The sequence below is a fragment of the Sminthopsis crassicaudata genome, chromosome 3, assembly GCF_048593235.1.
Source record: "Sminthopsis crassicaudata isolate SCR6 chromosome 3, ASM4859323v1, whole genome shotgun sequence".
Lineage (NCBI taxonomy): Eukaryota > Metazoa > Chordata > Mammalia > Dasyuromorphia > Dasyuridae > Sminthopsis > Sminthopsis crassicaudata.
The window spans coordinates 513,343,173-513,356,136 of record NC_133619.1 but is presented as its reverse complement, the minus strand read 5'-3'; the positions used below and the strand labels follow the sequence as shown (position 1 = coordinate 513,356,136).

Sequence of the window (12,964 nt, the reverse complement as noted above, 5' to 3'; positions counted from 1 at the left end):
TGTAAGGGATTTTAGAGGTGGGAGAGATTTTAGGTCTTAGTATGTCAGAATGGGGAAGGGATTGCCCAAAGTCACAGGAATTGAAGGCTGTCTGGTCCACTTTGAGAGAACTCTCCTTGGAAGTAGTTTTTCCTTATGTAGGAGCTCCTTGGAAGCTCTGGGGCTTTGCTCTGGGTGCTGCCCCTCTAGAGCCAAGCAGAATGAGTTTCCCCCTTTTTCTCCCTGGGCGGGGTGGGGAGGTGGATTGCTCACTTTCTATGGGAATCTGAGGCCCAGAAGATGGCTTACCGGAAGTCAGGGTAGAGCCAGGCCTCCAACTGGGATCTCTCTCTTGACTCCTGGGCCCGGGGCTGGCTCCAAAGGTCTTTCAGGGAGTGGCTTCTTCTGACGAAATGTTCAACCCAGTTACATCTGAGTGAAGCAGACCAGAAAGACTGGCTGACTTGGACTGCTTTGCTGACAAGCGGCCAGTTTTATAGCCTGGTGTCTTTGTTTATGTTTGAAGTGTCCGCCAGCTTTCAGAACTAGGGAACCACCCCTGTTCATGTGGATAGACCAAAACAGCTTCCCAAGCCAAAAAGAAAGAATTTGTGGGAATCACTTGCCAGGGTCACATTGAAGAAAAGCCCCAGACTCTCAGTCGGAACCTGGGTCAAGGCCAGATCTCTTCCCACATCTCATAGACCTCAGTTTACTTCTCCATAAAATGGAACTAATCATGGATCTTGTGTTCTCTAACTCAGAGAGTTACTGTGAGAAAATTATTGTGCTAGCCTTAATGCAGGAAGGAATTGGGAGATATTTTCCCTATCATTATTTTGGGTTTTGTTGGAAGTGGGTCCTGGATTTCCTAGGTAAGGGGCTTCACTCTGCCATGCAAGTGGGCAATTCTCTGAGTTAGCCTAGGGCAGAGGGTGGGCAAGTTACAACTCTAGAGCCGAATCCTAGCCGTCCAGCCTGTTTTGGTTACCACTACTAGGCCAAGAATAGTTGAAGTTTTATTATATTTACAAATATACATGTGATTTGTCCAGGGTGTCACCTAACTAATATGTGTCAGGAGTGGGATTCAACCTAGATTTGGCTCTAAAATCAACTGATCTATCTATTACTCCTGGCTGCCTACCAACTCTTGCCTGGATTAGGTTAGATCTAACCCTTAATGATTTACTACAAAATGCTAAACCAAGATTGTTTCTCTTGATCAATACAATAATCTCCAAATGCCTCCTGACCTTCCCTTCTGCTACTATGTAGCCATTCTTCCCCCACATCTCTGTTTTTCAGTACTTTGGACCTATGACTTCAACCATGGTTAGCATTTATTTATTGATTTAGGGTTTTTCCAAAACATTTTATGTATGCTGCCTCATTTGACCCTCACGTCCACGCTGTGAAGAAAGTGCTGTTATTCTCGTTTTTCGGATGATGACATTGAGACTAAGAGAGGACCAGGGTCACCCAGCCGAAGCAGGATTTGATTTTCCTGGTTCCCAGGTCCGGTGCTCTGTCTTCTAACTCATCAATGTGGGTATTCCTCTTACCTGGCCAGACCCCAACTTTTCCAAATCTCCTCCTCTGTAAGGTTGGTATGACGATGATAAAAGGAAGACTCCAGTTTGCCTTAGCTTTAGTTTCCTCATCCAGAAAATGGGAATCCAACAATTTCTTCCTCACAAGGGTCATTCTCAGAAACAGATGAAGTCCAGAATATAAATTCCGTGTAAAGTACCTACTTTTCTTATAATAGGATGATGACAGATCACCAAACTACCCCACCCTCACTGGGTGGTGATTGTGAGGGTCAAAGGAGAGCATGTTCTGTGCAGTGCTTTACATAGGGTGTCACATAAATGATAGCAGTTATTTTTATTATCATTTCCCTAATATCCAGACTGCAAGGAGGTCCTTCTCTGATGCTTTGAATGCTGGATGTCCCAAAAGTCTGAGTAAAGCTTCATGAATGTTTCTTGGGCTGCCCCTCCAATATCCCTTGCTCTCATGATCTGATAGAGCCTTCCCCTTTTGCATATATGTATTATCTTATCCATTAGACTGTAAGCTCCTTGAGGGCAGGGCCTTTTTTTCCCCCTGCCTTTCTTTGTCTCTTCATGGCTTAGTGTTATGCCTGGTACATTATAGGAACTGAATAAATGGTTTTTGAGTGATTGTCCCTGATGATGTCATTTGTGCCACTTTCTAGAAAGTTGACAATGACAACTTTAAAGACATGCTTCCTGTGAATGCTCATTATGTGTCTCTCCATATGTCCTTTGGGTTTGTTAGTAAATTTTTATTAAATGCCTACTATGTGCTAGTCACTATGCTAAGCTCTGTAGATACAAATATGGAGGGGAAAAAAAGACACCCCTGATTTCAAGTTGCTTAACAATCTAATGGAGAAAGACAATACACTGAAGGAAAGTCAAAAAGGTGGGAGAGGAAGGGAAGGTACCTGGGGTGTGCAGCCAGTTGGGAAATGAAGGTGGTTCCCCTTCTTGAATGGCGCTTTGGGGAAGATCTCTTTGCTCCTACTTCCATTCAGACGGAGCAGGAGCTGAGGGTACTGATGAGGTGTGAGTTTCATGGCTAAAGTGGACGTGTAAGCATGGCTGAGGTTCCTTGGGCATATATTGGAGAATTACAGAGCACAACCAGGTGTGGGTTCTGTAATCAACTAAATGAGATCACATCTGGAAACCATCTGTCAAAACTTTCAAAGGCTGCACATCCTTAGGTGCTGGCTCCTGATTCATAGCCCATGGAGAGTTCCAGTGCCACAGTTGGGCCTTAGACCTATCCCAACCCTGCTCTCACCAAGACGGTGGTTCTAAGAAGTGCTTATCCAGCCTCTTATATACTGACCCCCAGGGATACCCACCATCTCCCAAGTCAACCTCTTTTATTTTGGATGGCTCTAATAGTTAGGAAGTTTTTCCTTATGTGTAGCCCTAATTCTGCCTCCCTGCAGTCTACCCATTGCTGCTAGTTCTGGGACCAAGCAGAAAAAAAGCTAGCTCTTTGTTCAAATTACTGGCCTTCAAACACCCCCAAAACAGACATCGTCTTCTGCCAGGGATGCTTTTCCAAGAGTCTTTAACTGCTACTTGAATGTCTTGTAGTTGCCCTGTGGAGATATCTTCCCATTTATTAGCAGCTTTCCTAAAACACCAGCACTTGGCTCAATATTCCAGTTGTAGGATAATCAGGTAGGAAGAGAGCAGAATTGTAGTGTTCTGTTGTCTCCTCTCCTCATGCCTTTGCTTCTCAATATAACTTTAGTCCTGCATCAACTTTTTTCTTTTCTTTTCTTTTCTTTTAAGTAATAAACAGAAATATAAGGTTAAATTCTGGGTTTCAAAAAAAATCTAGCAAGGAAGACATCTTGGGGAGAGCTCCTTCTATCCAAGCAGCTGATGCCTATTAGGATTATGGCTCCTAGAGATTTAGACACAGTACCTTCCCTGAATAGTTGTACAATGATGCTCATCAGCCCCAGGAGAGACAGCTGATAGCAGGCACAGTGAACAGAGCAGTAGGCTTGGAAGGAAGAGGAGCTATATTAAAATTCAACCTCAGATACTGTATGACCTGGGTGAAGGCACTCCATCTCTGTCTGTCATAATTTCCTCATCTTTAGAATGGGGATAATAGCTCCTGCTTCCAAGGGTTTTTGTGATGATCAAATGAGATAATATTAAAAATAGCAACTATTTATTTGGTGCTTTCTATGTTTACACTTTAAAGTTATTTGCAAAGATTGTTTAATGCAGTGCCAAGCACATAGCATTCCGTTGTTGTTCAATCGTTTTCAGTCATATCCAACTCTTTGCGGTCCCCTTGAAGTTTTCTTGGTAAATATATTGGAGTAGTCCACCATTTCCTTCTCCAGCTCATTTTACAGGTGAGGAAACTGAGGTAAGCAGGTTTAAGTGACTTACTCAGTCACATGGTAAGTGTCTTAAGGCCAGATTTGAACTCAGGAAGAGAGTTTTCTTGACTCCAGGCCCAGTGCTTTATTCACTTTGCCATCTAGCTGCCCAACTGGCACATAATAGATGTGATATAAGTGCTTACTCCCTTCTTATCTTCCCCCCACCCCAGGAACTATGAAATTGTATCTTATTGGAGATTATTTGATCCACTTGACAGATGGGGACACTGAAGTCCAAAGGTACTGATTTATTCAGATCTATATGCTAAATTAAGTATCAAAGCTTGAAACCACTTTTCTCAATTCCTAATTCCATGCATTTAACTTCACATCCCATTTCCTTTCTACAGTGGATAGTGAGCTGGCCCTAGGTCAAGTCCTGCTTCTGATACATGCTGGTTGGAGAGTCCTTAACTTCTGACTGCCCAGGCAAGTCCAGACTATAAGGTACCAACTTGCATTGGTAGAGGAGTGTCCTCATTTAGGAGTCCACAGAGAAAGGAAGTGACTAAGATATGAAGGAGAATTCATTTCCAGACCTGGCTCCACCATTCGCCAGCAAGCTTTGGGAAACTTCTCTCTAAACCTTATATTCCCCTTTTATACCAGTCACAGGTCCAGTCCCTATCCCTAATAAGTTGAAAAGTTGAAAAGCAACCATAAAGTGTTGGTTGGAGAACCCTATTTTGGGTCAGGAAGATGGTAGTGACCCTAGGCAAATCATTTAACCCTTAATATTTCAAACAGTTCTCTCACTGTTTTGTTTGTTTGTTCATCTATTTTTGCTGAGGCAATTGGAGTTAAGTGACTTGCCCAGGGTCACATAGCTAAGTGTTAAATTCCTGAGGCCGATTTTGAACTCAGGTCCTTCTGACTTCTGGGCTGGTGCTCTACCCACTTCGCCACCTAGCTGCACCTCTCATTGGTTTTTTAAATAAATTTTTATTGCTACTTCTTGCTTTCACATCACCCAAATTTCCCCTTTATATTTCCCGTCTGTCCTTACAGAAAACCATCCAGATGTTTAAGTCCCAGAACTGATACTGAGCTTCAGTGGGTTGAGCTACAGAGATCTTCCTGGAAAAGATTCTCAGAAGACTGGCTGGCTTAGGCAGCTTTCTTGATAAGTAGATAGCTTTAGTGTCCATTGCTCATGTCAAGCATCCTTGGTGACTTTCTGGGCTTTAGAGGTGTAAGAGACCTTCTGGAAGATCACTTGGTTCAGTCCCTTCATTTGAGAGCGGGAGGAAACCCCAGGATGTTAAGTGATTTGCTTAGATTACTCAAGCAGCAAACATGTGATACTGTTGTTTTACAAATGGACCTGTTAGTCAGGGATGGGGTGCCCTTGGTGAGGACAGCATCCCGTTCTCAGATGTAATTGGTTTTCCCTTGACAGGAAGGCAATGATCTCTGTGGCCAGGCTTAAATATTGATGCCCAGATTCTTGTATGTCTTCAATCTTCAGACTCTTCAGAGTGAGTCTGAAGACTTGCAGAGTAAGAACTGCATTGGGCTGTCCCCAGGTTTCAGTGGCTCTGTGATGTTACTGACATCCACATGGGTAGAGCTTCTTTCAGCTAGACTGATTCTTCGTTTTCTGCATTCCCTCTTCTGCTTGGGATGCTCTCTCCCACCATACTGCAGTCTCCTGGATTCCCTGGTCTCCTTCAGAATTTAGCTCAAACTTGTTTCTCTGGAGGTCCTTCCTAATCTCCCCTGCTTGCAGCCCCAACTACTGGTGTTATCTCCTTTAAGGTTTCCACATTTACAGCTTGTCTATATTTTACACAGGTTGTTTCACTCAGAAGAATCTAAGCTCATTGAGGGCCAACATGATTTATGTCCCTTTTGTCATTGAATTCCTGGTACTTAGCTCAGGACCTCAGATTTTCATGCAGCAGATGGGATTAGAAGGTGAGGCAGACAAGCAGCCTTGCAGCTTCACCTGCTGTGCTCTGCACTGATGGCTATTCTTTTATCTTTTGTTCTATCATAGGAGGTGGAAGTGTCAGTAATCGGGCATGAGGGTGGGAGGTGGCGTGTTTGAGGGGAGCGGGCTGTTTCCTGTCTGGTGCCTAGGGCTTCCTCTGGCTGACTCACTGACTCTCAGCCAGGCCCTGCAGGCAGTGAAGTTGAGGAGGTGGGAACCAGGGCTCGCTCCTAATTCGGGGGTCCTGGTCCCCCTGTTTTCCCAGGAGTACCCATCTTTGAATCTGGCTAGGAGGCCCAGAAGCCCTGAGAAAAGGCCAGGTTAGGCTCCATGTATATTTTCTCTCTTCTCTGTCCTGCCTTTGAGTATCTTTGGCCCATCTACTTTCTAGAGCCTTTAACTAGAACATTTATCCATCTCTACATGGCTCTGTCTGGTTCTAGGCTTATTGTTCGCCCACCTCACTACCTCCATGTTATTGTCCTTCTTGTCTCTTGAGCATCTCTGCCGATCTGAGGCTATCTCTTTGTCCATATCCAGCTCTGGGTTGTCCATGTGCCTCCTGGGGGCCTGCCTCTGATTATCTGTGTTCCCAATCTCTTCCTGGGTGTGTGCCAGCTGCCTCTGGGTTTCCCCCTTCCTTATTCTTTCCTGTTTCTGTCTGAAGTTTCAAAGGACCAAAGTACCCCCCTCCTTTCCTCCCACCACCAGCCCTACAGACAAGGCTTCTGGGCAACCCTTCCCTCCCCTGCTCTCACCCCCTTGCAAAAGACACCTCGGCAGAGGGACCCCCCATCGTGGGGCTTTGGGGTTCTGGGTCCTACTCTCCCTCCCCTTTTTTGTGTGGGAGCTGGTCGTGGTTCCCCATTGCCCCAGTTCACCCTGGCTTTCTGAGAGTGAGGGGGCCCAGAGCTGCGATGAGTCAGCCACATGCTAAACTCCACCACCGTGCTCTTACTAATATAATTGCAGTGTCCCAATTCTTTCTCCTTCTCCTCCCTCCTTCCCCCTATGCTTCTTCCTTTTTTCTCTTCTTCCAATTCTTTTTCCAGATTTTTCCTCTCCTAGTTTCTTTTCCTGGTCTTTCTCCTCCCCCTGCCCCCTTTCCCCTCCTTGTCTGGGTCCAAGGGCAGCTATGTAACAGTTGGTTTTACTGGCTAGCCTGAGAAGCGGGTTGCAAACAGCTGGAGAAAGCTGGGACATAAACATCAGCCTCTCCTCCTGCCCTTGGGTCCTGCACCCTCCCCCTGAATGAGCACGACAACTAGAGAGGAGATGCTGGCATCCTGGACTCTTGGCCGGACACTTGTCTTCTCAGTGCAGTGTGTGTTTGGTGTGTGGCTGCCTTTGTGGTTCCGTCTACCACTTAGGTTTGTGGATTGCTATCTTCCCAGTGGAGTGCTGGTAAAGATTTGAGTGCTTTTGTCATTTTGATTGGGTGGGCAGTACTTGACTGACCTGGGTCCGTTTGTCTTCTTGTTTCCCTGCAGTGTTTCCTGTGAGGTCCCCCTGCCCCCTGAAGAGGAGGGGCCCGTGAGCAGTGGGACTTTGGACAACAGCTGGGACAGGCCTTCCTACAGGTAAGTTTGAGAGTTGCCTCAGAAGGCCCTCAACCCTGTTATTTAGGGACCCTTCTGCTTTAAGGTCCTCCAAGGAGGGGGGCAGTTTCATTCTGTGTAGCCCAAGAGAACAAAGCTAAAAGCCGGTGGGAGGTAGAGTATAAAAGGACATAGGGACACATTTAGTCTACTGTATAAAAAATATGCTTAAAGGCAAGTTCTTTGATTATGACAAAGAGTCACCAAAAGAGCCCCCATCAGTGGAGATCTGAAAACAGATTGTAGGATCTCTTATAAGGAATCTTAAATCTTTCCCGTAGTAAGGGGACTTAATAAATATTTATGGAATTAAGTGGAAGCATTTGAAGGGCTGTCTGGTGAATATGCATGTGACTTGTTTTGCCTGGTTCCAGTGAATGAAAGTAGTACCAAAATGAGGAGAGTTACTGAGGGGAAGATGAGGGTTTGTTATAAAGAAAAACTTGCTAAAACTTAAAGCTATTCCAACGGTGGAAAAGGCTGTATAAGAGGGTAATAAGCTCCCTGTCAATTCAAGTGGAGTCTTAATTAGGATATTATAAAGTGTATGCTTGCCTCTATGTGGGCAGATTACATTCTGCTTCAGATTTAAAAATGAGACTCTATGGCCTTTGAATTCCCTTTTACCGCTGAGATTCTCTGATTAGAGAGGCCTTCTGCTCTAGCTCTGGTAGGAAGAAAATCATATTTGAGAGTGGGAGATGAGCTCTGGCATTTATTACTACATAGCTTTGTGACCTTGAAGGAGTCACTCCTTTTATATTAGAAAGATAGGAGCAAAGGATGAAGCTAGTACCTGTGATTTTCCAACAAGTTCCAGTTCCCTTCTCTAAAAAAAGGAGTTGGTACTCAAAAAGCTAGTTGGCTCTGTGACCTGAATACAGATATGGCCTCACACATTTATTTCCTAGTTTGTGACTCCGGGTAAGTCACTTCACCACTTTCTGCCTCAGTCTCCTCATCTGTAAAGTAGAAATTATAATAACAGTACCTGTCTCCCGGGGTGATGGTGAGGATGAAATGAGATAATATTTGTAAAGTGCTCAGCACATTACGTGGCACATAGTAGTGCTTAATAAATGCCCTTTCCACCTCTGATATTGTCAGCCCTAAGGTCCCTTCTTCTATCTCTGACATTTTATGAGTGCTGACATGGTCCATCCAGACTTCAGATTAAGGGGGTGGGAGTTGATGAGGGGTGTCCTAGAGATATGGCCCCTCGACTTCTTTTTATCTGGGGCTCCAGCCTCCTGACAGTGTCTACACTTGCTTACAGGCAGAACTCCTGTTTGGGTCAGAGCCAGTTCTACAGAGCTGTCCTCATAATTAGTCTCCCTGGGATAGAGATAAGGCAGCTCAGTGTGTGGCTTTGCAAATATGCATGTACCAGGTTTGCTGTTAACCTAGTGTTGATATATAGCTTTATACTTTTAACTTTGGCTTCTATCATCTTAACAGTAGTCCTGTGGGGAAGAGAGTAAAGGGAAAGAAAAAAACTAAGGCCCAGAAAGAAAGACTTACTAATAATTTTCATTTCTCTAGCTCTTTAAGGTATATGAAATGCTTTTCCCAACATCCCTGTGGGATAGGAATTTAGTAAATTTTCATTTTACAGACAGGCTATATACAGAGGCTCAGAGAAATAAGTTGACCTTCCTAAGGACATCATACATGAAGGAAGTTGCTAGAGAAGGGATTCGAACTCAGGTCTTGTAACTTTGCCCTTTCTGCTGCAGTGAGACACTTTTCTAATATCATAATCTTAGAGCTTTCAGGAGGCTTAAAGATTACTTAATTCTTGTTTTACGGAAAAGAGATGGGGAGTACATTTTCTTGTGGTCCTTATAGGGAGCAATTCACAAAACTGCACCTGGAATCCAGTTCTCCCAGCCTTCTGTGCAGAGTTCTGAGCATGTCATAGGTGCTTAATTCATGCTTGTTGGCAGATTAAAATTTTCTTTTGGGGAGTGGTTAGCTTGGTAATTAAGAAAATGACACACATAGCATAGTATATTTGGAATTTAGATTTGACAAAATCCCAACAACATAACTGGATCATTCACCAAGAGTAATCTAGATGACAGCATGGTTAAAGCCACTGTGGGTTCCTTAAGGGCAGGAACTTTTTTTTTTTTTTTTTTTTTTTGGGTAAATTTCTTCCTCTAGTGCTTAGCATAGTGTCTGCTCCGTAGTAGCTCTTAGTAAATATTAGTTGATTGATTGATTGGTTCACTGAAGTTCTGAAAAGGAATCTTTTAATAGGTGGATGCTGTCTTAGAGGGACATCTCTGGAGGGGTGCCTTAAGGAGTCTGTTGTCAGCGTTGGACTGACTTTATAAAATTTCTTTTGCTATATTTCTCAAAAGAAATCTTAAAGGTTGAAAGTGGAAAGTGAGACCTGTCAGATTGGCTAAGTTGACAGGAAAAGATAATGATGAATGTTGGAGGGGGATGTGGGAAAACTGGGACACTGATACATTGTTGGTGGAGTTGTGAAAGAATCCAGCCATTCTGGAGAGTGATTTGGAACTATGCCCCAAAAGTTATCAAACTGTGCATACCCTTTGATCCAGCAGTGCTACTATTGGGATTATATCCCAAGGAAATACTAAAGAAGGGAAAGGGACCCAAATGTGCAAGAATGTTTGTGGCCGCCCTCTTTGTAGTGACTAGAAACTGGAAATTTAATGGATGCCCATCAATTGGAGAATGGCCGAATAAATTGTGGTGTATGAATGTTATAGAATATTATTGTTCTATAAGAAATGACCAACAGAATAATTTCAGAGAGGCCTGGAGAGACTTACATGAACTGATATTAAGTGAAATGAGCAGAACTAGGAGATCATAATACACGGCAAAGCAAGACTGTACAATAATCAGTTCTGTGGCTCTCTTCAACAATGAGATGATTCAAACCAATTCCAATTGTTCAGTGATGAAGAGAGCCATCTACACCCAGAGAGAGGCCTGTGGGAACTGAGTGTGGATCAGAACATAGAATTTTCACACTTTTTGTTGATATTTGCTTGCATTTTATTTTCCTTTTCAGGTTTTTTCTTTTTCTTTCTAGATCCGATTTTTTTTTTTTTTTTGTGCAGCAAGATAATTGTATAAATATGTAAACATATATTAGATTTAATATATATTTTAACATACTTAACATATATTGGACAACTGCCATCTGGGGGAGGGGTGGGGGGAAAGAGGGAAAAATTTGGAACAGAAAGTTTTGCAAGGATCAGTGTTGAAAAATTAACCTACGCATATGTTTTATAAATAAAAAGCTTTTAAAAAGGAAAAAAAGAAAAAGAAACAACGTGGGAAGTGAGGGTATTAAGGAGAGTGAGGAATTAACTTACCTAAGGTCATATAACAAATCAGTGAGAGAGACTCTGTATTTGTATTATTTTGTCCCTAAGTTCCAGCCCATTGTGTTTATGAGAACAAGGTACTCTTATTAAACTCTATTTTGCAACTGAAGAAACTGAGGTAGGCAGATAAAGTGACTTGCCTGAGGCCATACAACTCATAAATGTCTGAAGCTGGATTTGAACTTGGTTGGGTCTTCCTGATTCCAGGGCTATCTGTTATACCATATAGTTGCCTACCTGTGTTCACCCAAATGGGCCACAAAAACTGCTTTTCCAGGCAAAGTAAAAATTCTCCGGATGACTGATTCTCATTTTGGACACCTGAACTTCAGTTCTTCCCCTCAAAACAGTATAAATGAAAGAAAGTGGGGAGGGAGGACAGAAGTTTTACTAATTAGGAGCTGATTGTATTTGGGAGTTCAGTGTTTTTCTAGACTTCCTGAAAGTGCTAGAGACCAGATTAAGGTGGCAGAATAATAATTTCATCTGGGTGTTGGGAAGATACACACACACACACACACACACACACACACACAGACATAAACTGGGCCTCAGTTTCCCAGTTTGTAATTGAAGAGGGTTGAATTAGTCTATATATAGTCTCAGTTGTATCATTCTCTGTTGTATGTTTAAGATCAGCTTTAGCTCTAACATTCTATGTTCTAAGGTCCCTCCCAGCTCTAAAATTCTCTTTTCTGTATTTCAAGACAACTTTAAGCTCTAGCCTATGTTCTGCATTATAGAAGTTCATTTAACACCTTTTTTATTTTATTTCCTATAATTTGATGGCACTGTTTTCAACACAAATATTTTTTTTTTCGTGTTCCTCCCATTTTGTCTATTCTGTGTTATATTTTAATGTCCTTTTCTGCTCTGTTTATTGTCTTTTGGTTTTCTCATTTGGAGGTATACAATCCCACCTTTTTACAGATAAAAGAACTAAAGCCCAGAGGGGGAAAGAGACAAGGAAAGAATCCATGTGTCCTGACCTCCTAAACTATGGATCTTTGGCTGACTAATGGAATTACTGATGGAGAGGAAAGAAGTGGGCCAGGTCCCTTTAAAAAGCCAGGGCTCAGAATCTGGCATTTAGAGTTCATGGAAAGGAGAGGAAGAACTGGGATTGGATAAACATGCCCCTCTTCTCCCTGGGCTTTTTACAAGCCCTGTGGGGTGGGTAGGCAATCCCCACACGCTTATTGGCCTTTAAAATTTGAAATAGTGAGATTTTTTCCAAAGAGGTTTTTTTCCAGATAGGTCCTGCCTTGTTACCCTCCCCAGGCCTCAGACATCTGGTCTGTGGGTGTTTGGGACTGTTGTTGTTTTTATAAGAAAAAGCCCTGCCTGGAAGGAGACCGGCCGTGTTCCCAGGACCCAGGGAATGTGGGCCACTGAGGGATGGTTTCATTAATCCATTCATTTAGCAGTTATTATTAAATGAGCTCCTCGATGTGCTAGGAAAATCTAGTCCTCGCTTCCTCTTTCCCTCCCCTTTCCTTTTACCAACTAGCTGTATGCCAGTGGGCAGCTTTATTTCATCCCTTTTGAGATTTAGTTTTCTTTGCTGTAAAAGCAAAGGTTCCCTTTAGGTTCCCTGCTTCACAAGGTTTGGAGAAAAAAATGCTTTGTAAACCTTAAAGCACTAGAGAAATGAGTACTTTTGTAATAAGAAATTAGGATGATCTTCTTTGCATTCCCTTCCTCACAAGGCTGTCGGGAGCAAGATGCCTTTCAAACATATAAGATAGGTGAATGGATAAATGGGTGCATGGATGGATGGATGATTGGAGGGGAGAGGGAGGAGTGGATAGACAGGTAGATGGAGAGGTGGATGGATGTATGGCTAGCTAGTTAGTTAGTTAGATGATGATTGGATGGATAAATGGATAGATGGATGGATGGATGAATCAGTAGATGGATGGATGGATGAATGGATAGGTGAATAGGTAAAGAGATAAGTAGGTAGATAGGTAGAAAGATTGATGACTGGATAAATAGGTAAGTGGATGGATGGATGTACATAAATGGTTAGATTGTTGAATAAATGGATAAGTAGATAGGTGAATCATATGGATGCATAAATGGATGGATAGAGTATTTATTAAATTCTTACTGTATGCTAGAC

General features: G+C 42.9%; 1 protein-coding gene across 1 annotated transcript in view; it reads left to right on the top strand.

Annotated features, from left to right (window-relative positions):
- GDPD5 (glycerophosphodiester phosphodiesterase domain containing 5) overlaps positions 1 to 12,964 on the top strand; it is a 173,803-nt gene that overhangs the window by 49,798 nt on the left and 111,041 nt on the right. The window contains 1 exon segment of the mRNA XM_074304095.1: positions 7,358 to 7,447. The gene's annotated coding sequence lies outside the window, so the exon portion shown is untranslated.